Raw genomic sequence first — 14,731 nt, 5'->3', positions numbered from 1 at the left:
AATACACTGAAGTCACAGGACTCAAATTTCATACATGTTCACAGGTAGGTGTATAGTCTTTGAAATTACCACAATTGACTAATTCTGGGACAGGTAAGTATGTAAGTATAGGAATGAGAGCACCAAATCCCCGGATGCACACATGGCTTTGTTTGTTATGGAACATTAAACAGAATACTGAATGGGTAGGCGTTACGCCATTGGCTGAAATCAGGTATTTAATTGTTTTCATTTTAAAGTAAAATTAATGACCTTTGAAATAAATGATGGGATGAGGGAATATTACAGAAACTATAGAAATACCAGGGAAGATTTTAGGAGTGGGGGTTGATTTTTTATGCCGCGTGTTATTTACTGCGAATCTCTATAAGTTGAAAATAACTGCAATTTTGACCTATAAACGCAATGGGACCATATATTTTTTTCAGTATTTTTTGTTAGGGCTTAGAACAAAGTTTGAAATGATGCTAAAGATTTTTCTGAAATTGTCATAGTAAAGTACTGAGAGGGCCTAAGGTTTGTATGGAGTTCTATGGGAAAATAATTAGTGGTCTTTTCCCTATAGAGACCCCAATTTTTACAGGGTAAAGTGATTTGAAAGTCATGAAATGTTATTTTTAGCTAATTATTTGAAGATTGATGACATTTCGAGAGAAAATTTAGCAAAAATTTGAATTAGTTTACTGCGGTAATGGGGTTAGTGGTGATTTGGGTCTATTGAAGAGAGGAGGGGGGGGGGGTAAGAGAAGATAGAAACACAAATTAGTAAAGTCCTGTACAGTTGACATGGTCAAAGGAGGAAGGTAAGTTAAGAAAATGTATTAGATTGTTCTTAAGATGAATGATTGTATGTATGCATAGATTTATGTATGTATTTTGCATGTACATGTGACTGTGTATTTATTATGTATTTACTCTATCTGTGTATATTATGGAAGTGTAGGACAGTGACCTGGTGTTCATTTTTTCTTAGTTTCTTGGACTTTTGCACTTTTGGCATTTTTTCAAATAATTAAGGTGGCACATAAAAGGAATTTTTGTGATGGACAAGTGAAAGGAACATTTTCTGTCTTGTCATCTCATGTTTGGTAGTGTATGTGTTCCTTTTCTGGATTGCCCCCCCCCCCCCTTTTGTAAATAGCTAAATGTATGAAAAATGGATCCGCCAAGGGTGGAATACATGTTTTTTCAATATTACATAATATTACATGTAAATATAATAAAGGTCAAATGTCATACATGCAGTTCAAGGTCATTACAATAATTTATGAAAAAAAATCAGAAGCCAAAGGTCACAACTGTTAAGATATCATCATGTTGAAATTCTAAGTACAAAAACTGTTAGAAAGTGAGTCTGGTACAGCAGGTCAACAAAACTAAGGGAAGTAACTACACTACCAAACATAATGACAAAAAAAATGTCTCCTTTCACTTGTCCATCACAAAAATTCCTTTTATGTGCATTAATTATTTGAAAAAATGTGCAAAAGTCTAAGAAACTAAAAAAAATGAACACCAGGTCACTGTCCTACACTTCCATAATATACACAGATAGAGCAAAACATAATAAATACACAGTCACATGTACATGCAAAATACATACATAAATCTATTCATACATACAATCATTCATTTTAAGGACAATCTAATACATTTTCTTAACTTACCTTCCTCCTTTGACCATGTCAACTGTACAGGGCTTTACTAATTTTTTCTCTTAGAAACATGTAAATTAATAAATTCAAATGTCATAATGCCATTACATAATTTAGCAAAAATAAGCCAAAGGTCACAACTTTAAAATCATCATTTGTAAATTTTCTCTCGAAAACTCTAATAATTAGAAACCATTTGAGTCAATTCTTGAAACTACAAATAGCGAAAAAAGAGAAAACATAGACCTTTGTGTAGCTACAACATAGAAACAACAAAACTACAAACTGATCACCCTGCAGCCAAGAAAGGGGGGGGGGGCAATCCAGAGGAACACATACACTACCAAACATGAGATGACAAGTGTCCTCCTTTCACTTGTCCATCACAAAAATTCCTTTTATGTGCCACCTTAATTATTTGAAAAAATGATGCAAAAGTCGAAACTAAAAAAAATGAACACCAGGTTACACTTCCATAATATATACAGATAGAGCAAAACATAATAAATACACGGTCACATGTACATGCAAAATACATACATAAATCTATGCATACATACAATCATCCATCTTAAGAACAATCTAATACATTTTCTTAACTTACCTTCCTCCTTTGACCATGTCAACTGTACAGGACTTTACTAATAGTCACCACTAACCCCATTACCGCAGTAAACTAATTCAAATTTTTGCTAAATTTTCTCATCCCATCATTTATTTCAAAATTAATTTTACTTTAAAATGAAAACAATCATTTCAAATAAGCCTGAAAAAAATATATTCCCAGCCAAAATTGCAGTTATTTTCAACTTATAGAGATTCGCAGTAAATAACACGCGACATAAAAAATCCCATTAAAATCTTCATTTCTATAGTAATATTCCCTCATCCCATCATTTATTTCAAAGGTTTAATGAAAACAATTAAATACCTGATTTCAAATGGCAAACAAAGCCAAACAAAGCCATGTGTTCATCCGGGGATTTGGTGCTCTCATTCCTATACTTACATACTTACCTGTCCCAGAATTAGTCAATTGTGGTAATTTCAAAGACTATACACCTACCTGTGAACATGTATGAAATTTGAGTCCTGTGACTTCAGTGTATTGGATACTGTGACCATCTCAAATGATGACACCTTACTGCTACCAGCACAGTTCAAAGGAGTGAATGACGTCTGGGCCGGTGATGATATTTGGATATATTGGTGACTGTAATAAATAAAATATTTGTACAATGAATTGTTTTTGTGTTTTAATGTTAATAAAGTGATATTAAGTCAAAATTGAGTCAATAATTTCATAAGGGTGGATTCTACCCAGAATTAGGTAAAAAGCTCCAAAATTGGATAAATCATAGTTAATTAAGCAAAATTCAAAGGTTTTAAAAAGACTGATATAGAATTTTTTTATGCTTATGCAAAGTAAATTATTTAAGACTCTGATATACTAATTGATTCTTATCTAATCCCTCCTATTGCTTAAGTATGTACAAAAAAGTTTCCCCACCCCCCAGTGAAAAACACTTAAAGAAATAGCAGGTGCCCCCTTTTATTTTTGTTTACAATTAATTTAGACAAGAGTAAATCAATCCTTTTGATAACAAATCAAAGTTCAATATCTGTAGTCTTATACATTACAATCAGAAGCTACTTTTTGAATTTCATGCTAAGAAAAGGAGAATTTAAATAATTTTTTTTTTAAAAATTAAAGAAAAGCAAAAACTGACTTCAACCCCCAAAATGTACTATACAATAAGAGGCTGGAAAGTTAATAAATAAAAAATTTACCTGCAATGTACAGAAAACTGTCCGACAAAATACATCGGGTGGGTAGGGAGTCTCCATTTTCTTCTTATATAGAGAAAATGCCCCTGCTGATCAGAGACCGAGCACTCCCGGGGCCAAGAAAGCTGAAAGATGAAATTCCTCTAAAGTGCTTAAATGAAAATAAATCAATAAAATTAGTCAAATTAAGCATAAATCATGAAAGAAACAACAATATTTTTCAAGTTTTCTAAAAATTTCCTTAATTACATGTCTTCTACATAGCTAAATGTATGAAAAATGGATCCGCCAAGGGTGGAATACATGTTTTTCTATATTACATATTATTACATGTAAATATAATAAAGGTCAAATGTCATACATGCAGTTCAAGGTCATTACAATAATTTATGAAAAAAAATCAGAAGCCAAAGGTCACAACAGTTAAGATATCATCATGTTGAAATTCTACCTGTCTGGTCAGCAGGTCTAAGGGAAGTAACTCTAAGTACAAAAACTAGAAACCATTAGAAAGTGAGTCGCAGCGAGTAATTCTGATGAAACTACAAAGAGCGAAAAAAGAGAAAACATAGACCTTTGTGTAGCTACAACATAGAAACAACAAAACTACAAATTGATCACCCTGCAGCCAAGAAAGGGGGGGGGGGCAATCCAGAGGAACACATACACTACCAAACATGAGATGACAAGACAGAAAATGTCCTCCTTTCACTTGTCCATCACAAAAATTCCTTTTATGTGCCACCTTAATTATTTGAAAAAATGCCAAAAGTGCAAAAGTCTAAGAAACTAAAAAAAATGAACACCAGGTCACTGTCCTACACTTCCATAATATACACAGATAGAGCAAAACATAATAAATAACAGTCAGTCACATGTACATGCAAAATACATACATAAATCTATGCATACATACAATCATTCATCTTAAGAACAATCTAATACATTTTCTTAACTTACCTTCCTCCTTTGACCATGTCAACTGTACAGGGCTTTACTAATTTCTATCTTCTCTTACCCCCCCCCCCCTTCTCTCTTCAATAGACCCAAATCACCACTAACCCCATTACCGCAGTAAACTAATTCAAATTTTTGCTAAATTTTCTCTCGAAATGTCATCAATCTTCAAATAATTAGCTAAAAATAACATTTCATGACTTTCAAATCACTTTACAGTGTAAAAATTGGGGTCTCTATAGGGAAAAGACCACTAATTATTTTCCCATAGAACTCCATACAAACCTTAGGCCCTCTCAGTACTTTACTATGACAATTTCAGAAAAATCTTTAGCATCATTTCAAACTTTGTTCTAAGCCCTAACAAAAAATACTGAAAAAAATATATGGTCCCATTGCGTTTATAGGTCAAAATTGCAGTTATTTTCAACTTATAGAGATTCGCAGTAAATAACACGCGACATAAAAAATCAACCCCCACTCCTAAAATCTTCCCTGGTATTTCTATAGTTTCTGTAATATTCCCTCATCCCATCATTTATTTCAAAGGTCATTAATTTTACTTTAAAATGAAAACAATTAAATACCTGATTTCAGCCAATGGCGTAACGCCTACCCATTCAGTATTCTGTTTAATGTTCCATAACAAACAAAGCCATGTGTTCATCCGGGGATTTGGTGCTCTCATTCCTATACTTACATACTTACCTGTCCCAGAATTAGTCAATTGTGGTAATTTCAAAGACTATACACCTACCTGTGAACATGTATGAAATTTGAGTCCTGTGACTTCAGTGTATTGGATACTGTGACCATCTCAAATGATGACACCTTACTGCTACCAGCACAGTTCAAAGGAGTGAATGACGTCTGGGCCGGTGATGATATTTGGATATATTGGTGACTGTAATAAATAAAATATTTGTACAATGAATTGTTTTTGTGTTTTAATGTTAATAAAGTGATATTAAGTCAAAATTGAGTCAATAATTTCATAAGGGTGGATTCTACCCAGAATTAGGTAAAAAGCTCCAAAATTGGATAAATCATAGTTAATTAAGCAAAATTCAAAGGTTTTAAAAAGACTGATATAGAATTTTTTTATGCTTATGCAAAGTAAATTATTTAAGACTCTGATATACTAATTGATTCTTATCTAATCCCTCCTATTGCTTAAGTATGTACAAAAAAGTTTCCCCACCCCCCAGTGAAAAACACTTAAAGAAATAGCAGGTGCCCCCTTTTATTTTTGTTTACAATTAATTTAGACAAGAGTAAATCAATCCTTTTGATAACAAATCAAAGTTCAATATCTGTAGTCTTATACATTACAATCAGAAGCTACTTTTTGAATTTCATGCTAAGAAAAGGAGAATTTAAATAATTTTTTTTAAAAATTAAAGAAAAGCAAAAACTGACTTCAACCCCCAAAATGTACTATACAATAAGAGGCTGGAAAGTTAATAAATAAAAAATTTACCTGCAATGTACAGAAAACTGTCCGACAAAATACATCGGGTGGGTAGGGAGTCTCCATTTTCTTCTTATATAGAGAAAATGCCCCTGCTGATCAGAGACCGAGCACTCCCGGGGCCAAGAAAGCTGAAAGATGAAATTCCTCTAAAGTGCTTAAATGAAAATAAATCAATAAAATTAGTCAAATTAAGCATAAATCATGAAAGAAACAACAATATTTTTCAAGTTTTCTAAAAATTTCCTTAATTACATGTCTTCTACATAGCTAAATGTATGAAAAATGGATCCGCCAAGGGTGGAATACATGTTTTTCAATATTACATATTATTACATGTAAATATAATAAAGGTCAAATGTCATACATGCAGTTCAAGGTCATTACAATAATTTATGAAAAAAAATCAGAAGCCAAAGGTCACAACAGTTAAGATATCATCATGTTGAAATTCTACCTGTCTGGTCAGCAGGTCTAAGGGAAGTAACTCTAAGTACAAAAACTAGAAACCATTAGAAAGTGAGTCGCAGCGAGTAATTCTGATGAAACTACAAAGAGCGAAAAAAGAGAAAACATAGACCTTTGTGTAGCTACAACATAGAAACAACAAAACTACAAATTGATCACCCTGCAGCCAAGAAAGGGGGGGGGGGGGGAAACCATTAGAAAGGGGATCCAGAGGAACACATACACTACCAAACATGAGATGACAAGACAGAAAATGTCCTCCTTTCACTTGTCCATCACAAAAATTCCTTTTATGTGCCACCTTAATTATTTGAAAAAATGCCAAAAGTGCAAAAGTCTAAGAAACTAAAAAAAATGAACACCAGGTCACTGTCCTACACTTCCATAATATACACAGATAGAGCAAAACATAATAAATACACAGTCACATGTACATGCAAAATACATACATAAATCTATGCATACATACAATCATTCATCTTAAGAACAATCTAATACATTTTCTTAACTTACCTTCCTCCTTTGACCATGTCAACTGTACAGGGCTTTACTAATTTCTATCTTCTCTTACCCCCCCCCCCCTTCCTCTCTTTAATAGACCCAAATCACCACTAACTCCATTACCGCAGTAAACTAATTCAAATTTTTGCTAAATTTTCTCTCGAAATGTCATCAATCTTCAAATAATTAGCTAAAAATAACATTTCATGACTTTCAAATCACTTTACAGTGTAAAAATTGGGGTCTCTATAGGGAAAAGACCACTAATTATTTTCCCATAGAACTCCATACAAACCTTAGGCCCTCTCAGTACTTTACTATGACAATTTCAGAAAAATCTTTAGCATCATTTCAAACTTTGTTCTAAGCCCTAACAAAAAATACTGAAAAAAATATATGGTCCCATTGCGTTTATAGGTCAAAATTGCAGTTATTTTCAACTTATAGAGATTCGCAGTAAATAACACGCGACATAAAAAATCAACCCCCACTCCTAAAATCTTCCCTGGTATTTCTATAGTTTCTGTAATATTCCCTCATCCCATCATTTATTTCAAAGGTCATTAATTTTACTTTAAAATGAAAACAATTAAATACCTGATTTCAGCCAATGGCGTAACGCCTACCCATTCAGTATTCTGTTTAATGTTCCATAACAAACAAAGCCATGTGTGCATCCGGGGATTTGGTGCTCTCATTCCTATACTTACATACTTACCTGTCCCAGAATTAGTCAATTGTGGTAATTTCAAAGACTATACACCTACCTGTGAACATGTATGAAATTTGAGTCCTGTGACTTCAGTGTATTGGATACTGTGACCATCTCAAATGATGACACCTTACTGCTACCAGCACAATTCAAAGGAGTGAATGACGTCTGGGCCGGTGATGATATTTGGATATATTGGTGACTGTAATAAATAAAATATTTGTACAATGAACTGTTTTTGTGTTTTAATGTTAATAAAGTGATATTAAGTCAAAATTGAGTCAATAATTTCATAAGGGTGGATTCTACCCAGAATTAGGTAAAAAGCTCCAAAATTGGATAAATCATAGTTAATTAAGCAAAATTCAAAGGTTTTAAAAAGACTGATATAGAATTTTTTTATGCTTATGCAAAGTAAATTATTTAAGACTCTGATATACTAATTGATTCTTATCTAATCCCTCCTATTGCTTAAGTATGTACAAAAAAGTTTCCCCACCCCCCAGTGAAAAACACTTAAAGAAATAGCAGGTGCCCCCTTTTATTTTTGTTTACAATTAATTTAGACAAGTTTAAATCAATCCTTTTGATAACAAATCAAAGTTCAATATCTGTAGTCTTATACATTACAATCAGAAGCTACTTTTTGAATTTCATGCTAAGAAAAGGAGAATTTAAATAATTTTTTTTTTAAAAATTAAAGAAAAGCAAAAACTGACTTCAACCCCCAAAATGTACTATACAATAAGAGGCTGGAAAGTTAATAAATAAAAAATTTACCTGCAATGTACAGAAAACTGTCCGACAAAATACATCGGGTGGGTAGGGAGTCTCCATTTTCTTCTTATATAGAGAAAATGCCCCTGCTGATCAGAGACCGAGCACTCCCGGGGCCAAGAAAGCTGAAAGATGAAATTCCTCTAAAGTGCTTAAATGAAAATAAATCAATAAAATTAGTCAAATTAAGCATAAATCATGAAAGAAACAACAATATTTTTCAAGTTTTCTAAAAATTTCCTTAATTACATGTCTTCTACATAGCTAAATGTATGAAAAATGGATCCGCCAAGGGTGGAATACATGTTTTTTCAATATTACATAATATTACATGTAAATATAATAAAGGTCAAATGTCATACATGCAGTTCAAGGTCATTACAATAATTTATGAAAAAAAATCAGAAGCCAAAGGTCACAACTGTTAAGATATCATCATGTTGAAATTCTACCTGTCTGGTCAGCAGGTCTAAGGGAAGTAACTCTAAGTACAAAAACTAGAAACCATTAGAAAGTGAGTCGCAGCGAGTAATTCTGATGAAACTACAAAGAGCGAAAAAAGAGAAAACATAGACCTTTGTGTAGCTACAACATAGAAACAACAAAACTACAAATTGATCACCCTGCAGCCAAGAAAGGGGGGGGGGGGCAATCCAGAGGAACACATACACTACCAAACATGAGATGACAAGACAGAAAATGTCCTCCTTTCACTTGTCCATCACAAAAATTCCTTTTATGTGCCACCTTAATTATTTGAAAAAATGCCAAAAGTGCAAAAGTCTAAGAAACTAAAAAAAATGAACACCAGGTCACTGTCCTACACTTCCATAATATACACAGATAGAGCAAAACATAATAAATACACAGTCACATGTACATGCAAAATACATACATAAATCTATGCATACATACAATCATTCATCTTAAGAACAATCTAATACATTTTCTTAACTTACCTTCCTCCTTTGACCATGTCAACTGTACAGGACTTTACTAATTTCTATCTCTTCTCTTACCCCCCCCCCCCCCTTCTCTCTTCAATAGACCCAAATCACCACTAACCCCATTACCGCAGTAAACTAATTCAAATTTTTGCTAAATTTTCTCTCGAAATGTCATCAATCTTCAAATAATTAGCTAAAAATAACATTTCATGACTTTCAAATCACTTTAAAGTGTAAAAATTGGGGTCTCTATAGGGAAAAGACCACTAATTATTTTCCCATAGAACTCCATACAAACCTTAGGCCCTCTCAGTACTTTACTATGACAATTTCAGAAAAATCTTTAGCATCATTTCAAACTTTGTTCTAAGCCCTAACAAAAAATACTGAAAAAAATATATGGTCCCATGGCGTTTATAGGTCAAAATTGCAGTTATTTTCAACTTATAGAGATTCGCAGTAAATAACACGCGGCATAAAAAATCAACCCCCACTCCTAAAATCTTCCCTGGTATTTCTATAGTTTCTGTAATATTCCCTCATCCCATCATTTATTTCAAAGGTCATTAATTTTACTTTAAAATGAAAACAATTAAATACCTGATTTCAGCCAATGGCGTAACGCCTACCCATTCAGTATTCTGTTTAATGTTCCATAACAAACAAAGCCATGTGTGCATCCGGGGATTTGGTGCTCTCATTCCTATACTTACATACTTACCTGTCCCAGAATTAGTCAATTGTGGTAATTTCAAAGACTATACACCTACCTGTGAACATGTATGAAATTTGAGTCCTGTGACTTCAGTGTATTGGATACTGTGACCATCTCAAATGATGACACCTTACTGCTACCAGCACAGTTCAAAGGAGTGAATGACGTCTGGGCCGGTGATGATATTTGGATATATTGGTGACTGTAATAAATAAAATATTTGTACAATGAATTGTTTTTGTGTTTTAATGTTAATAAAGTGATATTAAGTCAAAATTGAGTCAATAATTTCATAAGGGTGGATTCTACCCAGAATTAGGTAAAAAGCTCCAAAATTGGATAAATCATAGTTAATTAAGCAAAATTCAAAGGTTTTAAAAAGACTGATATAGAATTTTTTTATGCTTATGCAAAGTAAATTATTTAAGACTCTGATATACTAATTGATTCTTATCTAATCCCTCCTATTGCTTAAGTATGTACAAAAAAGTTTCCCCACCCCCCAGTGAAAAACACTTAAAGAAATAGCAGGTGCCCCCTTTTATTTTTGTTTACAATTAATTTAGACAAGTTTAAATCAATCCTTTTGATAACAAATCAAAGTTCAATATCTGTAGTCTTATACATTACAATCAGAAGCTACTTTTTGAATTTCATGCTAAGAAAAGGAGAATTTAAATAATTTTTTTTTTAAATTAAAGAAAAGCAAAAACTGACTTCAACCCCCAAAATGTACTATACAATAAGAGGCTGGAAAGTTAATAAATAAAAAATTTACCTGCAATGTACAGAAAACTGTCCGACAAAATACATCGGGTGGGTAGGGAGTCTCCATTTTCTTCTTATATAGAGAAAATGCCCCTGCTGATCAGAGACCGAGCACTCCCGGGGCCAAGAAAGCTGAAAGATGAAATTCCTCTAAAGTGCTTAAATGAAAATAAATCAATAAAATTAGTCAAATTAAGCATAAATCATGAAAGAAACAACAATATTTTTCAAGTTTTCTAAAAATTTCCTTAATTACATGTCTTCTACATAGCTAAATGTATGAAAAATGGATCCGCCAAGGGTGGAATACATGTTTTTTCAATATTACATAATATTACATGTAAATATAATAAAGGTCAAATGTCATAAATGCAGTTCAAGGTCATTACAATAATTTATGAAAAAAAATCAGAAGCCAAAGGTCACAACTGTTAAGATATCATCATGTTGAAATTCTGCCTGTCTGGTCAGCAGGTCTAAGGGAAGTAACTCTAAGTACAAAAACTAGAAACCATTAGAAAGTGAGTCGCAGCGAGTAATTCTGATGAAACTACAAATAGCAAAAAAAGAGAAAACATAGACCTTTGTGTAGCTACAACATAGAAACAACAAAACTACAAACTGATCACCCTGCAGCCAAGAAAGGGGGGGAGGGGCAATCCAGAGGAACACATGTACACTACCAAACATGAGATGACAAGACAGAAAATGTCCTCCTTTCACTTGTCCATCACAAAAATTCCTTTTATGTGCCACCTTAATTATTTGAAAAAATGCCAAAAGTGCAAAAGTCTAAGAAACTAAAAAAAATGAACACCAGGTCACTGTCCTACACTTCCATAATATACACAGATAGAGCAAAACATAATAAATACACAGTCACATGTACATGCAAAATACATACATAAATCTATGCATACATACAATCATTCATCTTAAGAACAATCTAATACATTTTCTTAACTTACCTTCCTCCTTTGACCATGTCAACTGTACAGGACTTTACTAATTTCTATCTTCTCTTACCCCCCCCCCCCCTCTCTCTCTCTCTAATAGACCCAAATCACCACTAACCCCATTACCGCAGTAAACTAATTCAAATTTTTGCTAAATTTTCTCTCGAAATGTCATCAATCTTCAAATAATTAGCTAAAAATAACATTTCATGACTTTCAAATCACTTTAAAGTGTAAAAATTGGGGTCTCTATAGGGAAAAGACCACTAATTATTTTCCCATAGAACTCCATACAAACCTTAGGCCCTCTCAGTACTTTACTATGACAATTTCAGAAAAATCTTTAGCATCATTTCAAACTTTGTTCTAAGCCCTAACAAAAAATACTGAAAAAAATATATGGTCCCATGGCGTTTATAGGTCAAAATTGCAGTTATTTTCAACTTATAGAGATTCGCAGTAAATAACACGCGGCATAAAAAATCAACCCCCACTCCTAAAATCTTCCCTGGTATTTCTATAGTTTCTGTAATATTCCCTCATCCCATCATTTATTTCAAAGGTCATTAATTTTACTTTAAAATGAAAACAATTAAATACCTGATTTCAGCCAATGGGTAACGCCTACCCATTCAGTATTCTGTTTAATGTTCCATAACAAACAAAGCCATGTGTGCATCCGGGGATTTGGTGCTCTCATTCCTATACTTACATACTTACCTGTCCCAGAATTAGTCAATTGTGGTAATTTCAAAGACTATACACCTACCTGTGAACATGTATGAAATTTGAGTCCTGTGACTTCAGTGTATTGGATACTGTGACCATCTCAAATGATGACACCTTACTGCTACCAGCACAGTTCAAAGGAGTGAATGACGTCTGGGCCGGTGATGATATTTGGATATATTGGTGACTGTAATAAATAAAATATTTGTACAATGAATTGTTTTTGTGTTTTAATGTTAATAAAGTGATATTAAGTCAAAATTGAGTCAATAATTTCATAAGGGTGGATTCTACCCAGAATTAGGTAAAAAGCTCCAAAATTGGATAAATCATAGTTAATTAAGCAAAATTCAAAGGTTTTAAAAAGACTGATATAGAATTTTTTTATGCTTATGCAAAGTAAATTATTTAAGACTCTGATATACTAATTGATTCTTATCTAATCCCTCCTATTGCTTAAGTATGTACAAAAAAGTTTCCCCACCCCCCAGTGAAAAACACTTAAAGAAATAGCAGGTGCCCCCTTTTATTTTTGTTTACAATTAATTTAGACAAGTTTAAATCAATCCTTTTGATAACAAATCAAAGTTCAATATCTGTAGTCTTATACATTACAATCAGAAGCTACTTTTTGAATTTCATGCTAAGAAAAGGAGAATTTAAATAATTTTTTTTTTAAATTAAAGAAAAGCAAAAACTGACTTCAACCCCCAAAATGTACTATACAATAAGAGGCTGGAAAGTTAATAAATAAAAAATTTACCTGCAATGTACAGAAAACTGTCCGACAAAATACATCGGGTGGGTAGGGAGTCTCCATTTTCTTCTTATATAGAGAAAATGCCCCTGCTGATCAGAGACCGAGCACTCCCGGGGCCAAGAAAGCTGAAAGATGAAATTCCTCTAAAGTGCTTAAATGAAAATAAATCAATAAAATTAGTCAAATTAAGCATAAATCATGAAAGAAACAACAATATTTTTTAAGTTTTACAAAAATTTCCTTAATTACATGTCTTCTACATAGCTAAATGTATGAAAAATGGATCCGCCAAGGGTGGAATACATGTTTTTTCAATATTACATAATATTACATGTAAATATAATAAAGGTCAAATGTCATACATGCAGTTCAAGGTCATTACAATAATTTATGAAAAAAAATCAGAAGCCAAAGGTCACAACTGTTAAGATATCATCATGTTGAAATTCTGCCTGTCTGGTCAGCAGGTCTAAGGGAAGTAACTCTAAGTACAAAAACTAGAAACCATTAGAAAGTGAGTCACAGCGAGTAATTCTGATGAAACTACAAAGAGCGAAAAAAGAAAAAACATAGACCTTTGTGTAGCTACAACATAGAAACAACAAAACTACAAACTAATCACCCTGCAGCCAAGAAAGGGGGGGCAATCCAGAGGAACACATACACTACCAAACATGAGATGACAAGACAGAAAATGTCCTCCTTTCACTTGTCCATCACAAAAATTCCTTTTATGTGCCACCTTAATTATTTGAAAAAATGACAAAAGTGCAAAAGTCTAAGAAACTAAAAAAAATGAACACCAGGTCACTGTCCTACACTTCCATAATATATACAGATAGAGCAAAACATAATAAATACACAGTCACATGTACATGCAAAATACATACATAAATCTATGCATACATACAATCATTCATCTTAAGAACAATCTAATACATTTTCTTAACTTACCTTCCTCCTTTGACCATGTCAACTGTACAGGACTTTACTAATTTCTATCTTCTCTTACCCCCCCCCCCCCCCCCCCCTCCTCTCTTTAATAGACCCAAATCACCACTAACCCCATTACCGCAGTAAACTAATTCAAATTTTTGCTAAATTTTCTCTCGAAATGTCATCAATCTTCAAATAATTAGCAAAAAATAACATTTCATGACTTTCAAATCACTTTAAAGTGTAAAAATTGGGGTCTCTATAGGGAAAAGACCACTAATTATTTTCCCATAGAACTCCATACAAACCTTAGGCCCTCTCAGTACTTTACTATGACAATTTCAGAAAAATCTTTAGCATCATTTCAAACTTTGTTCTAAGCCCTAACAAAAAATACTGAAAAAAATATATGGTCCCATGGCGTTTATAGGTCAAAATTGCAGTTATTTTCAACTTATAGAGATTCGCAGTAAATAACACGCGGCATAAAAAATCAACCCCCACTCCTAAAATCTTCCCTGGTATTTCTATAGTTTCTGTAATATTCCCTCATCCCATCATTTATTTCAAAGGTCATTAATTTTACTTTAA

The 14,731-nt window shown here is 32.9% G+C and overlaps 1 long non-coding RNA gene across 5 annotated transcripts; it reads right to left on the bottom strand.

Moving 5' to 3' along the window:
- Nucleotides 1–2,632: 2,632 nt before the first annotated feature.
- On the bottom strand, nucleotides 2,633–13,408 carry LOC134239221 (uncharacterized). 5 transcript variants are annotated; one of them, XR_009986176.1, is made up of 10 exons: nucleotides 13,208–13,408; nucleotides 12,485–12,631; nucleotides 10,770–10,917; nucleotides 10,047–10,193; nucleotides 8,333–8,480; nucleotides 7,608–7,754; nucleotides 5,881–6,028; nucleotides 5,158–5,304; nucleotides 3,447–3,594; nucleotides 2,633–2,868 (listed from the first exon to the last, which is right to left on the bottom strand). It is a non-coding gene; the product is annotated as an uncharacterized LOC134239221 (long non-coding RNA). The 5 variants fall into 5 exon arrangements; XR_009986179.1 differs by having other exon boundaries at nucleotides 3,447–3,568; XR_009986177.1 differs by having other exon boundaries at nucleotides 5,881–6,002.
- Nucleotides 13,409–14,731: the final 1,323 nt, after the last annotated feature.

This window comes from Saccostrea cucullata, unplaced genomic scaffold, assembly GCF_032062105.1.
Source record: "Saccostrea cucullata isolate Sc308-1 unplaced genomic scaffold, CSIRO_AGI_Scuc_v1 ctg2364, whole genome shotgun sequence".
Classification (NCBI taxonomy): Eukaryota; Metazoa; Mollusca; class Bivalvia; order Ostreida; family Ostreidae; genus Saccostrea; species Saccostrea cuccullata.
Note: the sequence above shows the minus strand (reverse complement) of the source record. Positions and strands in the feature narration are given on the sequence as shown.